Below are 14,485 nucleotides of genomic sequence, written 5' to 3'. Positions count from 1 at the left end.
AGCTCAAACAGCTGCAAAACCTGTTTTCCCAGCACGGGAACCTTGAGTTCTATAAGATAAAGCCATAAACATGTGTATCCGAGTCTTCTATCAAAAGTTACAGCTATTTCTATGAAGTTGTACAAAAACGCTTTCTTTCGCCAAGACAGTGCGTTTCTCACTGTTACATGCATTTGAATGGGGAACTCGACCGAAACAAAGTATAGGTTTTCATTATGTGAATAACTTGGAAATCTTAGCTCAAACAGCTGCAAAACCTGTTTTCCCAGCACGGGAACCTTGAGTTCTATAAGATAAAGCCATAAACATGTGTATCCGAGTCTTCTATCAAAAGTTACAGCTATTTCTATGAAGTTGTACAAAAACGCTTTCTTTCGCCAAGACAGTGCGTTTCTCACTGTTACATGCATTTGAATGGGGAACTCGACCGAAACAAAGTATAGGTTTTCATTATGTGAATAACTTGGAAATCTTAGCTCAAACAGCTGCAAAACCTGTTTTCCCAGCACGGGAACCTTGAGTTCTATAAGATAAAGCCATAAACATGTGTATCCGAGTCTTCTATCAAAAGTTACAGCTATTTCTATGAAGTTGTACAAAAACGCTTTCTTTCGCCAAGACAGTGCGTTTCTCACTGTTACATGCATTTGAATGGGGAACTCGACCGAAACAAAGTATAGGTTTTCATTATGTGAATAACTTGGAAATCTTAGCTCAAACAGCTGCAAAACCTGTTTTCCCAGCACGGGAACCTTGAGTTCTATAAGATAAAGCCATAAACATGTGTATCCGAGTCTTCTATCAAAAGTTACAGCTATTTCTATGAAGTTGTACAAAAACGCTTTCTTTCGCCAAGACAGTGCGTTTCTCACTGTTACATGCATTTGAATGGGGAACTCGACCGAAACAAAGTATAGGTTTTCATTATGTGAATAACTTGGAAATCTTAGCTCAAACAGCTGCAAAACCTGTTTTCCCAGCACGGGAACCTTGAGTTCTATAAGATAAAGCCATAAACATGTGTATCCGAGTCTTCTATCAAAAGTTACAGCTATTTCTATGAAGTTGTACAAAAACGCTTTCTTTCGCCAAGACAGTGCGTTTCTCACTGTTACATGCATTTGAATGGGGATCTCGACCGAAACAAAGTATAGGTTTTCATTATGTGAATAACTTGGAAATCTTAGCTCAAACAGCTGCAAAACCTGTTTTCCCAGCACGGGAACCTTGAGTTCTATAAGATAAAGCCATAAACATGTGTATCCGAGTCTTCTATCAAAAGTTACAGCTATTTCTATGAAGTTGTACAAAAACGCTTTCTTTCGCCAAGACAGTGCGTTTCTCACTGTTACATGCATTTGAATGGGGATCTCGACCGAAACAAAGTATAGGTTTTCATTATGTGAATAACTTGGAAATCTTAGCTCAAACAGCTGCAAAACCTGTTTTCCCTGCACGGGAACCTTGAGTTCTATAAGATAAAGCCATAAACATGTGTATCCGAGTCTTCTATCAAAAGTTACAGCTATTTCTATGAAGTTGTACAAAAACGCTTTCTTTCGCCAAGACAGTGCGTTTCTCACTGTTACATGCATTTGAATGGGGATCTCGACCGAAACAAAGTATAGGTTTTCATTATGTGAATAACTTGGAAATCTTAGCTCAAACAGCTGCAAAACCTGTTTTCCCAGCACGGGAACCTTGAGTTCTATAAGATAAAGCCATAAACATGTGTATCCGAGTCTTCTATCAAAAGTTACAGCTATTTCTATGAAGTTGTACAAAAACGCTTTCTTTCGCCAAGACAGTGCGTTTCTCACTGTTACATGCATTTGAATGGGGAACTCGACCGAAACAAAGTATAGGTTTTCATTATGTGAATAACTTGGAAATCTTAGCTCAAACAGCTGCAAAACCTGTTTTCCCAGCACGGGAACCTTGAGTTCTATAATATAAAGCCATAAACATGTGTATCCGAGTCTTCTATCAAAAGTTACAGCTATTTCTATGAAGTTGTACAAAAACGCTTTCTTTCGCCAAGACAGTGCGTTTCTCACTGTTACATGCATTTGAATGGGGAACTCGACCGAAACAAAGTATAGGTTTTCATTATGTGAATAACTTGGAAATCTTAGCTCAAACAGCTGCAAAACCTGTTTTCCCAGCACGGGAACCTTGAGTTCTATAAGATAAAGCCATAAACATGTGTATCCGAGTCTTCTATCAAAAGTTACAGCTATTTCTATGAAGTTGTACAAAAACGCTTTCTTTCGCCAAGACAGTGCGTTTCTCACTGTTACATGCATTTGAATGGGGAACTCGACCGAAACAAAGTATAGGTTTTCATTATGTGAATAACTTGGAAATCTTAGCTCAAACAGCTGCAAAACCTGTTTTCCCAGCACGGGAACCTTGAGTTCTATAAGATAAAGCCATAAACATGTGTATCCGAGTCTTCTATCAAAAGTTACAGCTATTTCTATGAAGTTGTACAAAAACGCTTTCTTTCGCCAAGACAGTGCGTTTCTCACTGTTACATGCATTTGAATGGGGAACTCGACCGAAACAAAGTATAGGTTTTCATTATGTGAATAACTTGGAAATCTTAGCTCAAACAGCTGCAAAACCTGTTTTCCCTGCACGGGAACCTTGAGTTCTATAAGATAAAGCCATAAACATGTGTATCCGAGTCTTCTATCAAAAGTTACAGCTATTTCTATGAAGTTGTACAAAAACGCTTTCTTTCGCCAAGACAGTGCGTTTCTCACTGTTACATGCATTTGAATGGGGATCTCGACCGAAACAAAGTATAGGTTTTCATTATGTGAATAACTTGGAAATCTTAGCTCAAACAGCTGCAAAACCTGTTTTCCCAGCACGGGAACCTTGAGTTCTATAAGATAAAGCCATAAACATGTGTATCCGAGTCTTCTATCAAAAGTTACAGCTATTTCTATGAAGTTGTACAAAAACGCTTTCTTTCGCCAAGACAGTGCGTTTCTCACTGTTACATGCATTTGAATGGGGATCTCGACCGAAACAAAGTATAGGTTTTCATTATGTGAATAACTTGGAAATCTTAGCTCAAACAGCTGCAAAACCTGTTTTCCCTGCACGGGAACCTTGAGTTCTATAAGATAAAGCCATAAACATGTGTATCCGAGTCTTCTATCAAAAGTTACAGCTATTTCTATGAAGTTGTACAAAAACGCTTTCTTTCGCCAAGACAGTGCGTTTCTCACTGTTACATGCATTTGAATGGGGATCTCGACCGAAACAAAGTATAGGTTTTCATTATGTGAATAACTTGGAAATCTTAGCTCAAACAGCTGCAAAACCTGTTTTCCCAGCACGGGAACCTTGAGTTCTATAAGATAAAGCCATAAACATGTGTATCCGAGTCTTCTATCAAAAGTTACAGCTATTTCTATGAAGTTGTACAAAAACGCTTTCTTTCGCCAAGACAGTGCGTTTCTCACTGTTACATGCATTTGAATGGGGATCTCGACCGAAACAAAGTATAGGTTTTCATTATGTGAATAACTTGGAAATCTTAGCTCAAACAGCTGCAAAACCTGTTTGCCCAGCACGGGAACCTTGAGTTCTATAAGATAAAGCCATAAACATGTGTATCCGAGTCTTCTATCAAAAGTTACAGCTATTCATATGAAGTTGTACAAAAACGCTTTCTTTCGCCAAGACAGTGCGTTTCTCACTGTTACATGCATTTGAATGGGGATCTCGACCGAAACAAAGTATAGGTTTTCATTATGTGAATAACTTGGAAATCTTAGCTCAAACAGCTGCAAAACCTGTTTTCCCAGCACGGAGACCTTGAGTTCTATAAGATAAAGCCATAAACATGTGTATCCGAGTCTTCTATCAAAAGTTACAGCTATTTCTATGAAGTTGTACAAAAACGCTTTCTTTCGCCAAGACAGTGCGTTTCTCACTGTTACATGCATTTGAATGGGGAACTCGACCGAAACAAAGTATAGGTTTTCATTATGTGAATAACTTGGAAATCTTAGCTCAAACAGCTGCAAAACCTGTTTTCCCAGCACGGAGACGTTGAGTTCTATAAGATAAAGCCATAAACATGTGTATCCGAGTCTTCTATCAAAAGTTACAGCTATTTCTATGAAGTTGTACAAAAACGCTTTCTTTCGCCAAGACAGTGCGTTTCTCACTGTTACATGCATTTGAATGGGGATCTCGACCGAAACAAAGTATAGGTTTTCATTATGTGAATAACTTGGAAATCTTAGCTCAAACAGCTGCAAAACCTGTTTTCCCAGCACGGGAACCTTGAGTTCTATAAGATAAAGCCATAAACATGTGTATCCGAGTCTTCTATCAAAAGTTACAGCTATTTCTATGAAGTTGTACAAAAACGCTTTCTTTCGCCAAGACAGTGCGTTTCTCACTGTTACATGCATTTGAATGGGGATCTCGACCGAAACAAAGTATAGGTTTTCATTATGTGAATAACTTGGAAATCTTAGCTCAAACAGCTGCAAAACCTGTTTGCCCAGCACGGGAACCTTGAGTTCTATAAGATAAAGCCATAAACATGTGTATCCGAGTCTTCTATCAAAAGTTACAGCTATTCATATGAAGTTGTACAAAAACGCTTTCTTTCGCCAAGACAGTGCGTTTCTCACTGTTACATGCATTTGAATGGGGAACTCGACCGAAACAAAGTATAGGTTTTCATTATGTGAATAACTTGGAAATCTTAGCTCAAACAGCTGCAAAACCTGTTTTCCCAGCACGGAGACCTTGAGTTCTATAATATAAGGCCATAAACATGTTTGTCTGAGTCTTCTATCAAAAGTTACAGCTATTTCTATGAAGTTGTACAAAAACGCTTTCTTTCGCCAAGACAGTGCGTTTCTCACTGTTACATGCATTTGAATGGGGAACTCGACCGAAACAAAGTATAGGTTTTCATTATGTGAATAACTTGGAAATCTTAGCTCAAACAGCTGCAAAACCTGTTTTCCCAGCACGGGAACCTTGAGTTCTATAAGATAAAGCCATAAACATGTGTATCCGAGTCTTCTATCAAAAGTTACAGCTATTCATATGAAGTTGTACAAAAACGCTTTCTTTCGCCAAGACAGTGCGTTTCTCACTGTTACATGCATTTGAATGGGGAACTCGACCGAAACAAAGTATAGGTTTTCATTATGTGAATAACTTGGAAATCTTAGCTCAAACAGCTGCAAAACCTGTTTTCCCAGCACGGGGACCTTGAGTTCTATAAGTTAAAGCCATAAACATGTTTGTCTGAGTCTTCTATCAAAAGTTACAGCTATTTATATGAAGTTGTACAAAAACGCTTTCTTTCGCCAAGACAGTGCGTTTCTCACTGTTACATGCATTTGAATGGGGAACTCGACCGAAACAAAGTATAGGTTTTCATTATGTGAATAACTTGGAAATCTTAGCTCAAACAGCTGCAAAACCTGTTTGCCCAGCACGGGAACCTTGAGTTCTATAAGATAAAGCCATAAACATGTGTATCCGAGTCTTCTATCAAAAGTTACAGCTATTCATATGAAGTTGTACAAAAACGCTTTCTTTCGCCAAGACAGTGCGTTTCTCACTGTTACATGCATTTGAATGGGGAACTCGACCGAAACAAAGTATAGGTTTTCATTATGTGAATAACTTGGAAATCTTAGCTCAAACAGCTGCAAAACCTGTTTTCCCAGCACGGAGACCTTGAGTTCTATAATATAAGGCCATAAACATGTTTGTCTGAGTCTTCTATCAAAAGTTACAGCTATTTCTATGAAGTTGTACAAAAACGCTTTCTTTCGCCAAGACAGTGCGTTTCTCACTGTTACATGCATTTGAATGGGGAACTCGACCGAAACAAAGTATAGGTTTTCATTATGTGAATAACTTGGAAATCTTAGCTCAAACAGCTGCAAAACCTGTTTTCCCAGCACGGGGACCTTGAGTTCTATAAGATAAAGCCATAAACATGTGTATCCGAGTCTTCTATCAAAAGTTACAGCTATTCATATGAAGTTGTACAAAAACGCTTTCTTTCGCCAAGACAGTGCGTTTCTCACTGTTACATGCATTTGAATGGGGAACTCGACCGAAACAAAGTATATGTTTTCATTATGTGAATAACTTGGAAATTTTAGCTCAAACAGCTGCAAAACCTGTTTTCCCAGCACGGGAACCTTGAGTTCTATAAGATAAAGCCATAAACATGTGTATCCGAGTCTTCTATCAAAAGTTACAGCTATTCATATGAAGTTGTACAAAAACGCTTTCTTTCGCCAAGACAGTGCGTTTCTCACTGTTACATGCAATTGAATGGGGAACTCGACCGAAACAAAGTATAGGTTTTCATTATGTGAATAACTTGGAAATCTTAGCTCAAACAGCTGCAAAACCTGTTTTCCCAGCACGGGAACCTTGAGTTCTATAAGATAAAGCCATAAACATGTGTATCCGAGTCTTCTATCAAAAGTTACAGCTATTTCTATGAAGTTGTACAAAAACGCTTTCTTTCGCCAAGACAGTGCGTTTCTCACTGTTACATGCATTTGAATGGGGAACTCGACCGAAACAAAGTATAGGTTTTCATTATGTGAATAACTTGGAAATCTTAGCTCAAACAGCTGCAAAACCTGTTTTCCCAGCACGGGAACCTTGAGTTCTATAAGATAAAGCCATAAAGATGTGTATCCGAGTCTTCTATCAAAAGTTACAGCTATTTCTATGAAGTTGTACAAAAACGCTTTCTTTCGCCAAGACAGTGCGTTTCTCACTGTTACATGCATTTGAATGGGGAACTCGACCGAAACAAAGTATAGGTTTTCATTATGTGAATAACTTGGAAATCTTAGCTCAAACAGCTGCAAAACCTGTTTTCCCAGCACGGGAACCTTGAGTTCTATAAGATAAAGCCATAAACATGTGTATCCGAGTCTTCTATCAAAAGTTACAGCTATTTCTATGAAGTTGTACAAAAACGCTTTCTTTCGCCAAGACAGTGCGTTTCTCACTGTTACATGCATTTGAATGGGGATCTCGACCGAAACAAAGTATAGGTTTTCATTATGTGAATAACTTGGAAATCTTAGCTCAAACAGCTGCAAAACCTGTTTTCCCAGCACGGGAACCTTGAGTTCTATAAGATAAAGCCATAAAGATGTGTATCCGAGTCTTCTATCAAAAGTTACAGCTATTTCTATGAAGTTGTACAAAAACGCTTTCTTTCGCCAAGACAGTGCGTTTCTCACTGTTACATGCATTTGAATGGGGAACTCGACCGAAACAAAGTATAGGTTTTCATTATGTGAATAACTTGGAAATCTTAGCTCAAACAGCTGCAAAACCTGTTTTCCCAGCACGGGAACCTTGAGTTCTATAAGATAAAGCCATAAACATGTGTATCCGAGTCTTCTATCAAAAGTTACAGCTATTTCTATGAAGTTGTACAAAAACGCTTTCTTTCGCCAAGACAGTGCGTTTCTCACTGTTACATGCATTTGAATGGGGAACTCGACCGAAACAAAGTATAGGTTTTCATTATGTGAATAACTTGGAAATCTTAGCTCAAACAGCTGCAAAACCTGTTTTCCCAGCACGGGAACCTTGAGTTCTATAAGATAAAGCCATAAAGATGTGTATCCGAGTCTTCTATCAAAAGTTACAGCTATTTCTATGAAGTTGTACAAAAACGCTTTCTTTCGCCAAGACAGTGCGTTTCTCACTGTTACATGCATTTGAATGGGGAACTCGACCGAAACAAAGTATAGGTTTTCATTATGTGAATAACTTGGAAATCTTAGCTCAAACAGCTGCAAAACCTGTTTTCCCAGCACGGGAACCTTGAGTTCTATAAGATAAAGCCATAAACATGTGTATCCGAGTCTTCTATCAAAAGTTACAGCTATTTCTATGAAGTTGTACAAAAACGCTTTCTTTCGCCAAGACAGTGCGTTTCTCACTGTTACATGCATTTGAATGGGGATCTCGACCGAAACAAAGTATAGGTTTTCATTATGTGAATAACTTGGAAATCTTAGCTCAAACAGCTGCAAAACCTGTTTTCCCAGCACGGGAACCTTGAGTTCTATAAGATAAAGCCATAAAGATGTGTATCCGAGTCTTCTATCAAAAGTTACAGCTATTTCTATGAAGTTGTACAAAAACGCTTTCTTTCGCCAAGACAGTGCGTTTCTCACTGTTACATGCATTTGAATGGGGAACTCGACCGAAACAAAGTATAGGTTTTCATTATGTGAATAACTTGGAAATCTTAGCTCAAACAGCTGCAAAACCTGTTTTCCCAGCACGGGAACCTTGAGTTCTATAAGATAAAGCCATAAACATGTGTATCCGAGTCTTCTATCAAAAGTTACAGCTATTTCTATGAAGTTGTACAAAAACGCTTTCTTTCGCCAAGACAGTGCGTTTCTCACTGTTACATGCATTTGAATGGGGAACTCGACCGAAACAAAGTATAGGTTTTCATTATGTGAATAACTTGGAAATCTTAGCTCAAACAGCTGCAAAACCTGTTTTCCCAGCACGGGAACCTTGAGTTCTATAAGATAAAGCCATAAACATGTGTATCCGAGTCTTCTATCAAAAGTTACAGCTATTTCTATGAAGTTGTACAAAAACGCTTTCTTTCGCCAAGACAGTGCGTTTCTCACTGTTACATGCATTTGAATGGGGATCTCGACCGAAACAAAGTATAGGTTTTCATTATGTGAATAACTTGGAAATCTTAGCTCAAACAGCTGCAAAACCTGTTTTCCCAGCACGGGAACCTTGAGTTCTATAAGATAAAGCCATAAAGATGTGAATCCGAGTCTTCTATCAAAAGTTACAGCTATTTCTATGAAGTTGTACAAAAACGCTTTCTTTCGCCAAGACAGTGCGTTTCTCACTGTTACATGCATTTGAATGGGGAACTCGACCGAAACAAAGTATAGGTTTTCATTATGTGAATAACTTGGAAATCTTAGCTCAAACAGCTGCAAAACCTGTTTTCCCAGCACGGGAACCTTGAGTTCTATAAGATAAAGCCATAAAGATGTGTATCCGAGTCTTCTATCAAAAGTTACAGCTATTTCTATGAAGTTGTACAAAAACGCTTTCTTTCGCCAAGACAGTGCGTTTCTCACTGTTACATGCATTTGAATGGGGAACTCGACCGAAACAAAGTATAGGTTTTCATTATGTGAATAACTTGGAAATCTTAGCTCAAACAGCTGCAAAACCTGTTTTCCCAGCACGGGAACCTTGAGTTCTATAAGATAAAGCCATAAAGATGTGTATCCGAGTCTTCTATCAAAAGTTACAGCTATTTCTATGAAGTTGTACAAAAACGCTTTCTTTCGCCAAGACAGTGCGTTTCTCACTGTTACATGCATTTGAATGGGGAACTCGACCGAAACAAAGTATAGGTTTTCATTATGTGAATAACTTGGAAATCTTAGCTCAAACAGCTGCAAAACCTGTTTTCCCAGCACGGGAACCTTGAGTTCTATAAGATAAAGCCATAAAGATGTGTATCCGAGTCTTCTATCAAAAGTTACAGCTATTTCTATGAAGTTGTACAAAAACGCTTTCTTTCGCCAAGACAGTGCGTTTCTCACTGTTACATGCATTTGAATGGGGAACTCGACCGAAACAAAGTATAGGTTTTCATTATGTGAATAACTTGGAAATCTTAGCTCAAACAGCTGCAAAACCTGTTTTCCCAGCACGGGAACCTTGAGTTCTATAAGATAAAGCCATAAACATGTGTATCCGAGTCTTCTATCAAAAGTTACAGCTATTTCTATGAAGTTGTACAAAAACGCTTTCTTTCGCCAAGACAGTGCGTTTCTCACTGTTACATGCATTTGAATGGGGAACTCGACCGAAACAAAGTATAGGTTTTCATTATGTGAATAACTTGGAAATCTTAGCTCAAACAGCTGCAAAACCTGTTTTCCCAGCACGGGAACCTTGAGTTCTATAAGATAAAGCCATAAACATGTGTATCCGAGTCTTCTATCAAAAGTTACAGCTATTTCTATGAAGTTGTACAAAAACGCTTTCTTTCGCCAAGACAGTGCGTTTCTCACTGTTACATGCATTTGAATGGGGAACTCGACCGAAACAAAGTATAGGTTTTCATTATGTGAATAACTTGGAAATCTTAGCTCAAACAGCTGCAAAACCTGTTTTCCCAGCACGGGAACCTTGAGTTCTATAAGATAAAGCCATAAAGATGTGTATCCGAGTCTTCTATCAAAAGTTACAGCTATTCATATGAAGTTGTACAAAAACGCTTTCTTTCGCCAAGACAGTGCGTTTCTCACTGTTACATGCATTTGAATGGGGAACTCGACCGAAACAAAGTATAGGTTTTCATTATGTGAATAACTTGGAAATCTTAGCTCAAACAGCTGCAAAACCTGTTTTCCCAGCACGGGAACCTTGAGTTCTATAAGATAAAGCCATAAAGATGTGTATCCGAGTCTTCTATCAAAAGTTACAGCTATTTCTATGAAGTTGTACAAAAACGCTTTCTTTCGCCAAGACAGTGCGTTTCTCACTGTTACATGCATTTGAATGGGGAACTCGACCGAAACAAAGTATAGGTTTTCATTATGTGAATAACTTGGAAATCTTAGCTCAAACAGCTGCAAAACCTGTTTTCCCAGCACGGGAACCTTGAGTTCTATAAGATAAAGCCATAAACATGTGTATCCGAGTCTTCTATCAAAAGTTACAGCTATTTCTATGAAGTTGTACAAAAACGCTTTCTTTCGCCAAGACAGTGCGTTTCTCACTGTTACATGCATTTGAATGGGGAACTCGACCGAAACAAAGTATAGGTTTTCATTATGTGAATAACTTGGAAATCTTAGCTCAAACAGCTGCAAAACCTGTTTTCCCAGCACGGAGACCTTGAGTTCTATAAGATAAAGCCATAAACATGTGTATCCGAGTCTTCTATCAAAAGTTACAGCTATTTCTATGAAGTTGTACAAAAACGCTTTCTTTCGCCAAGACAGTGCGTTTCTCACTGTTACATGCATTTGAATGGGGAACTCGACCGAAACAAAGTATAGGTTTTCATTATGTGAATAACTTGGAAATCTTAGCTCAAACAGCTGCAAAACCTGTTTGCCCAGCACGGGAACCTTGAGTTCTATAAGATAAAGCCATAAACATGTGTATCCGAGTCTTCTATCAAAAGTTACAGCTATTTCTATGAAGTTGTACAAAAACGCTTTCTTTCGCCAAGACAGTGCGTTTCTCACTGTTACATGCATTTGAATGGGGATCTCGACCGAAACAAAGTATAGGTTTTCATTATGTGAATAACTTGGAAATCTTAGCTCAAACAGCTGCAAAACCTGTTTTCCCAGCACGGGAACCTTGAGTTCTATAAGATAAAGCCATAAACATGTGTATCCGAGTCTTCTATCAAAAGTTACAGCTATTTCTATGAAGTTGTACAAAAACGCTTTCTTTCGCCAAGACAGTGCGTTTCTCACTGTTACATGCATTTGAATGGGGATCTCGACCGAAACAAAGTATAGGTTTTCATTATGTGAATAACTTGGAAATCTTAGCTCAAACAGCTGCAAAACCTGTTTTCCCAGCACGGGAACCTTGAGTTCTATAAGATAAAGCCATAAACATGTGTATCCGAGTCTTCTATCAAAAGTTACAGCTATTTCTATGAAGTTGTACAAAAACGCTTTCTTTCGCCAAGACAGTGCGTTTCTCACTGTTACATGCATTTGAATGGGGATCTCGACCGAAACAAAGTATAGGTTTTCATTATGTGAATAACTTGGAAATCTTAGCTCAAACAGCTGCAAAACCTGTTTTCCCAGCACGGGAACCTTGAGTTCTATAAGATAAAGCCATAAACATGTGTATCCGAGTCTTCTATCAAAAGTTACAGCTATTTCTATGAAGTTGTACAAAAACGCTTTCTTTCGCCAAGACAGTGCGTTTCTCACTGTTACATGCATTTGAATGGGGAACTCGACCGAAACAAAGTATAGGTTTTCATTATGTGAATAACTTGGAAATCTTAGCTCAAACAGCTGCAAAACCTGTTTTCCCAGCACGGGAACCTTGAGTTCTATAAGATAAAGCCATAAACATGTGTATCCGAGTCTTCTATCAAAAGTTACAGCTATTTCTATGAAGTTGTACAAAAACGCTTTCTTTCGCCAAGACAGTGCGTTTCTCACTGTTACATGCATTTGAATGGGGAACTCGACCGAAACAAAGTATAGGTTTTCATTATGTGAATAACTTGGAAATCTTAGCTCAAACAGCTGCAAAACCTGTTTTCCCAGCACGGGAACCTTGAGTTCTATAAGATAAAGCCATAAACATGTGTATCCGAGTCTTCTATCAAAAGTTACAGCTATTTCTATGAAGTTGTACAAAAACGCTTTCTTTCGCCAAGACAGTGCGTTTCTCACTGTTACATGCATTTGAATGGGGAACTCGACCGAAACAAAGTATAGGTTTTCATTATGTGAATAACTTGGAAATCTTAGCTCAAACAGCTGCAAAACCTGTTTTCCCAGCACGGGAACCTTGAGTTCTATAAGATAAAGCCATAAACATGTGTATCCGAGTCTTCTATCAAAAGTTACAGCTATTTCTATGAAGTTGTACAAAAACGCTTTCTTTCGCCAAGACAGTGCGTTTCTCACTGTTACATGCATTTGAATGGGGAACTCGACCGAAACAAAGTATAGGTTTTCATTATGTGAATAACTTGGAAATCTTAGCTCAAACAGCTGCAAAACCTGTTTTCCCAGCACGGGAACCTTGAGTTCTATAAGATAAAGCCATAAACATGTGTATCCGAGTCTTCTATCAAAAGTTACAGCTATTTCTATGAAGTTGTACAAAAACGCTTTCTTTCGCCAAGACAGTGCGTTTCTCACTGTTACATGCATTTGAATGGGGAACTCGACCGAAACAAAGTATAGGTTTTCATTATGTGAATAACTTGGAAATCTTAGCTCAAACAGCTGCAAAACCTGTTTTCCCAGCACGGGAACCTTGAGTTCTATAAGATAAAGCCATAAACATGTGTATCCGAGTCTTCTATCAAAAGTTACAGCTATTTCTATGAAGTTGTACAAAAACGCTTTCTTTCGCCAAGACAGTGCGTTTCTCACTGTTACATGCATTTGAATGGGGAACTCGACCGAAACAAAGTATAGGTTTTCATTATGTGAATAACTTGGAAATCTTAGCTCAAACAGCTGCAAAACCTGTTTTCCCAGCACGGGAACCTTGAGTTCTATAAGATAAAGCCATAAACATGTGTATCCGAGTCTTCTATCAAAAGTTACAGCTATTTCTATGAAGTTGTACAAAAACGCTTTCTTTCGCCAAGACAGTGCGTTTCTCACTGTTACATGCATTTGAATGGGGAACTCGACCGAAACAAAGTATAGGTTTTCATTATGTGAATAACTTGGAAATCTTAGCTCAAACAGCTGCAAAACCTGTTTTCCCAGCACGGGAACCTTGAGTTCTATAAGATAAAGCCATAAACATGTGTATCCGAGTCTTCTATCAAAAGTTACAGCTATTTCTATGAAGTTGTACAAAAACGCTTTCTTTCGCCAAGACAGTGCGTTTCTCACTGTTACATGCATTTGAATGGGGAACTCGACCGAAACAAAGTATAGGTTTTCATTATGTGAATAACTTGGAAATCTTAGCTCAAACAGCTGCAAAACCTGTTTTCCCAGCACGGGAACCTTGAGTTCTATAAGATAAAGCCATAAACATGTGTATCCGAGTCTTCTATCAAAAGTTACAGCTATTTCTATGAAGTTGTACAAAAACGCTTTCTTTCGCCAAGACAGTGCGTTTCTCACTGTTACATGCATTTGAATGGGGAACTCGACCGAAACAAAGTATAGGTTTTCATTATGTGAATAACTTGGAAATCTTAGCTCAAACAGCTGCAAAACCTGTTTTCCCAGCACGGGAACCTTGAGTTCTATAAGATAAAGCCATAAACATGTGTATCCGAGTCTTCTATCAAAAGTTACAGCTATTTCTATGAAGTTGTACAAAAACGCTTTCTTTCGCCAAGACAGTGCGTTTCTCACTGTTACATGCATTTGAATGGGGATCTCGACCGAAACAAAGTATAGGTTTTCATTATGTGAATAACTTGGAAATCTTAGCTCAAACAGCTGCAAAACCTGTTTTCCCAGCACGGAGACCTTGAGTTCTATAAGATAAAGCCATAAACATGTGTATCCGAGTCTTCTATCAAAAGTTACAGCTATTTCTATGAAGTTGTACAAAAACGCTTTCTTTCGCCAAGACAGTGCGTTTCTCACTGTTACATGCATTTGAATGGGGATCTCGACCGAAACAAAGTATAGGTTTTCATTATGTGAATAACTTGGAAATCTTAGCTCAAACAGCTGCAAAACCTGTTTTC

This window comes from Diplotaxodon limnothrissa, linkage group LG8 (genome assembly GCF_057381915.1).
Source record: "Diplotaxodon limnothrissa isolate DT_005_m linkage group LG8, D_limnothrissa_male_GT1.1, whole genome shotgun sequence".
NCBI lineage: Eukaryota > Metazoa > Chordata > Actinopteri > Cichliformes > Cichlidae > Diplotaxodon > Diplotaxodon limnothrissa.
The sequence above is the reverse complement of the archived record's forward strand: the minus strand, read 5'-3'. Positions refer to the sequence as shown.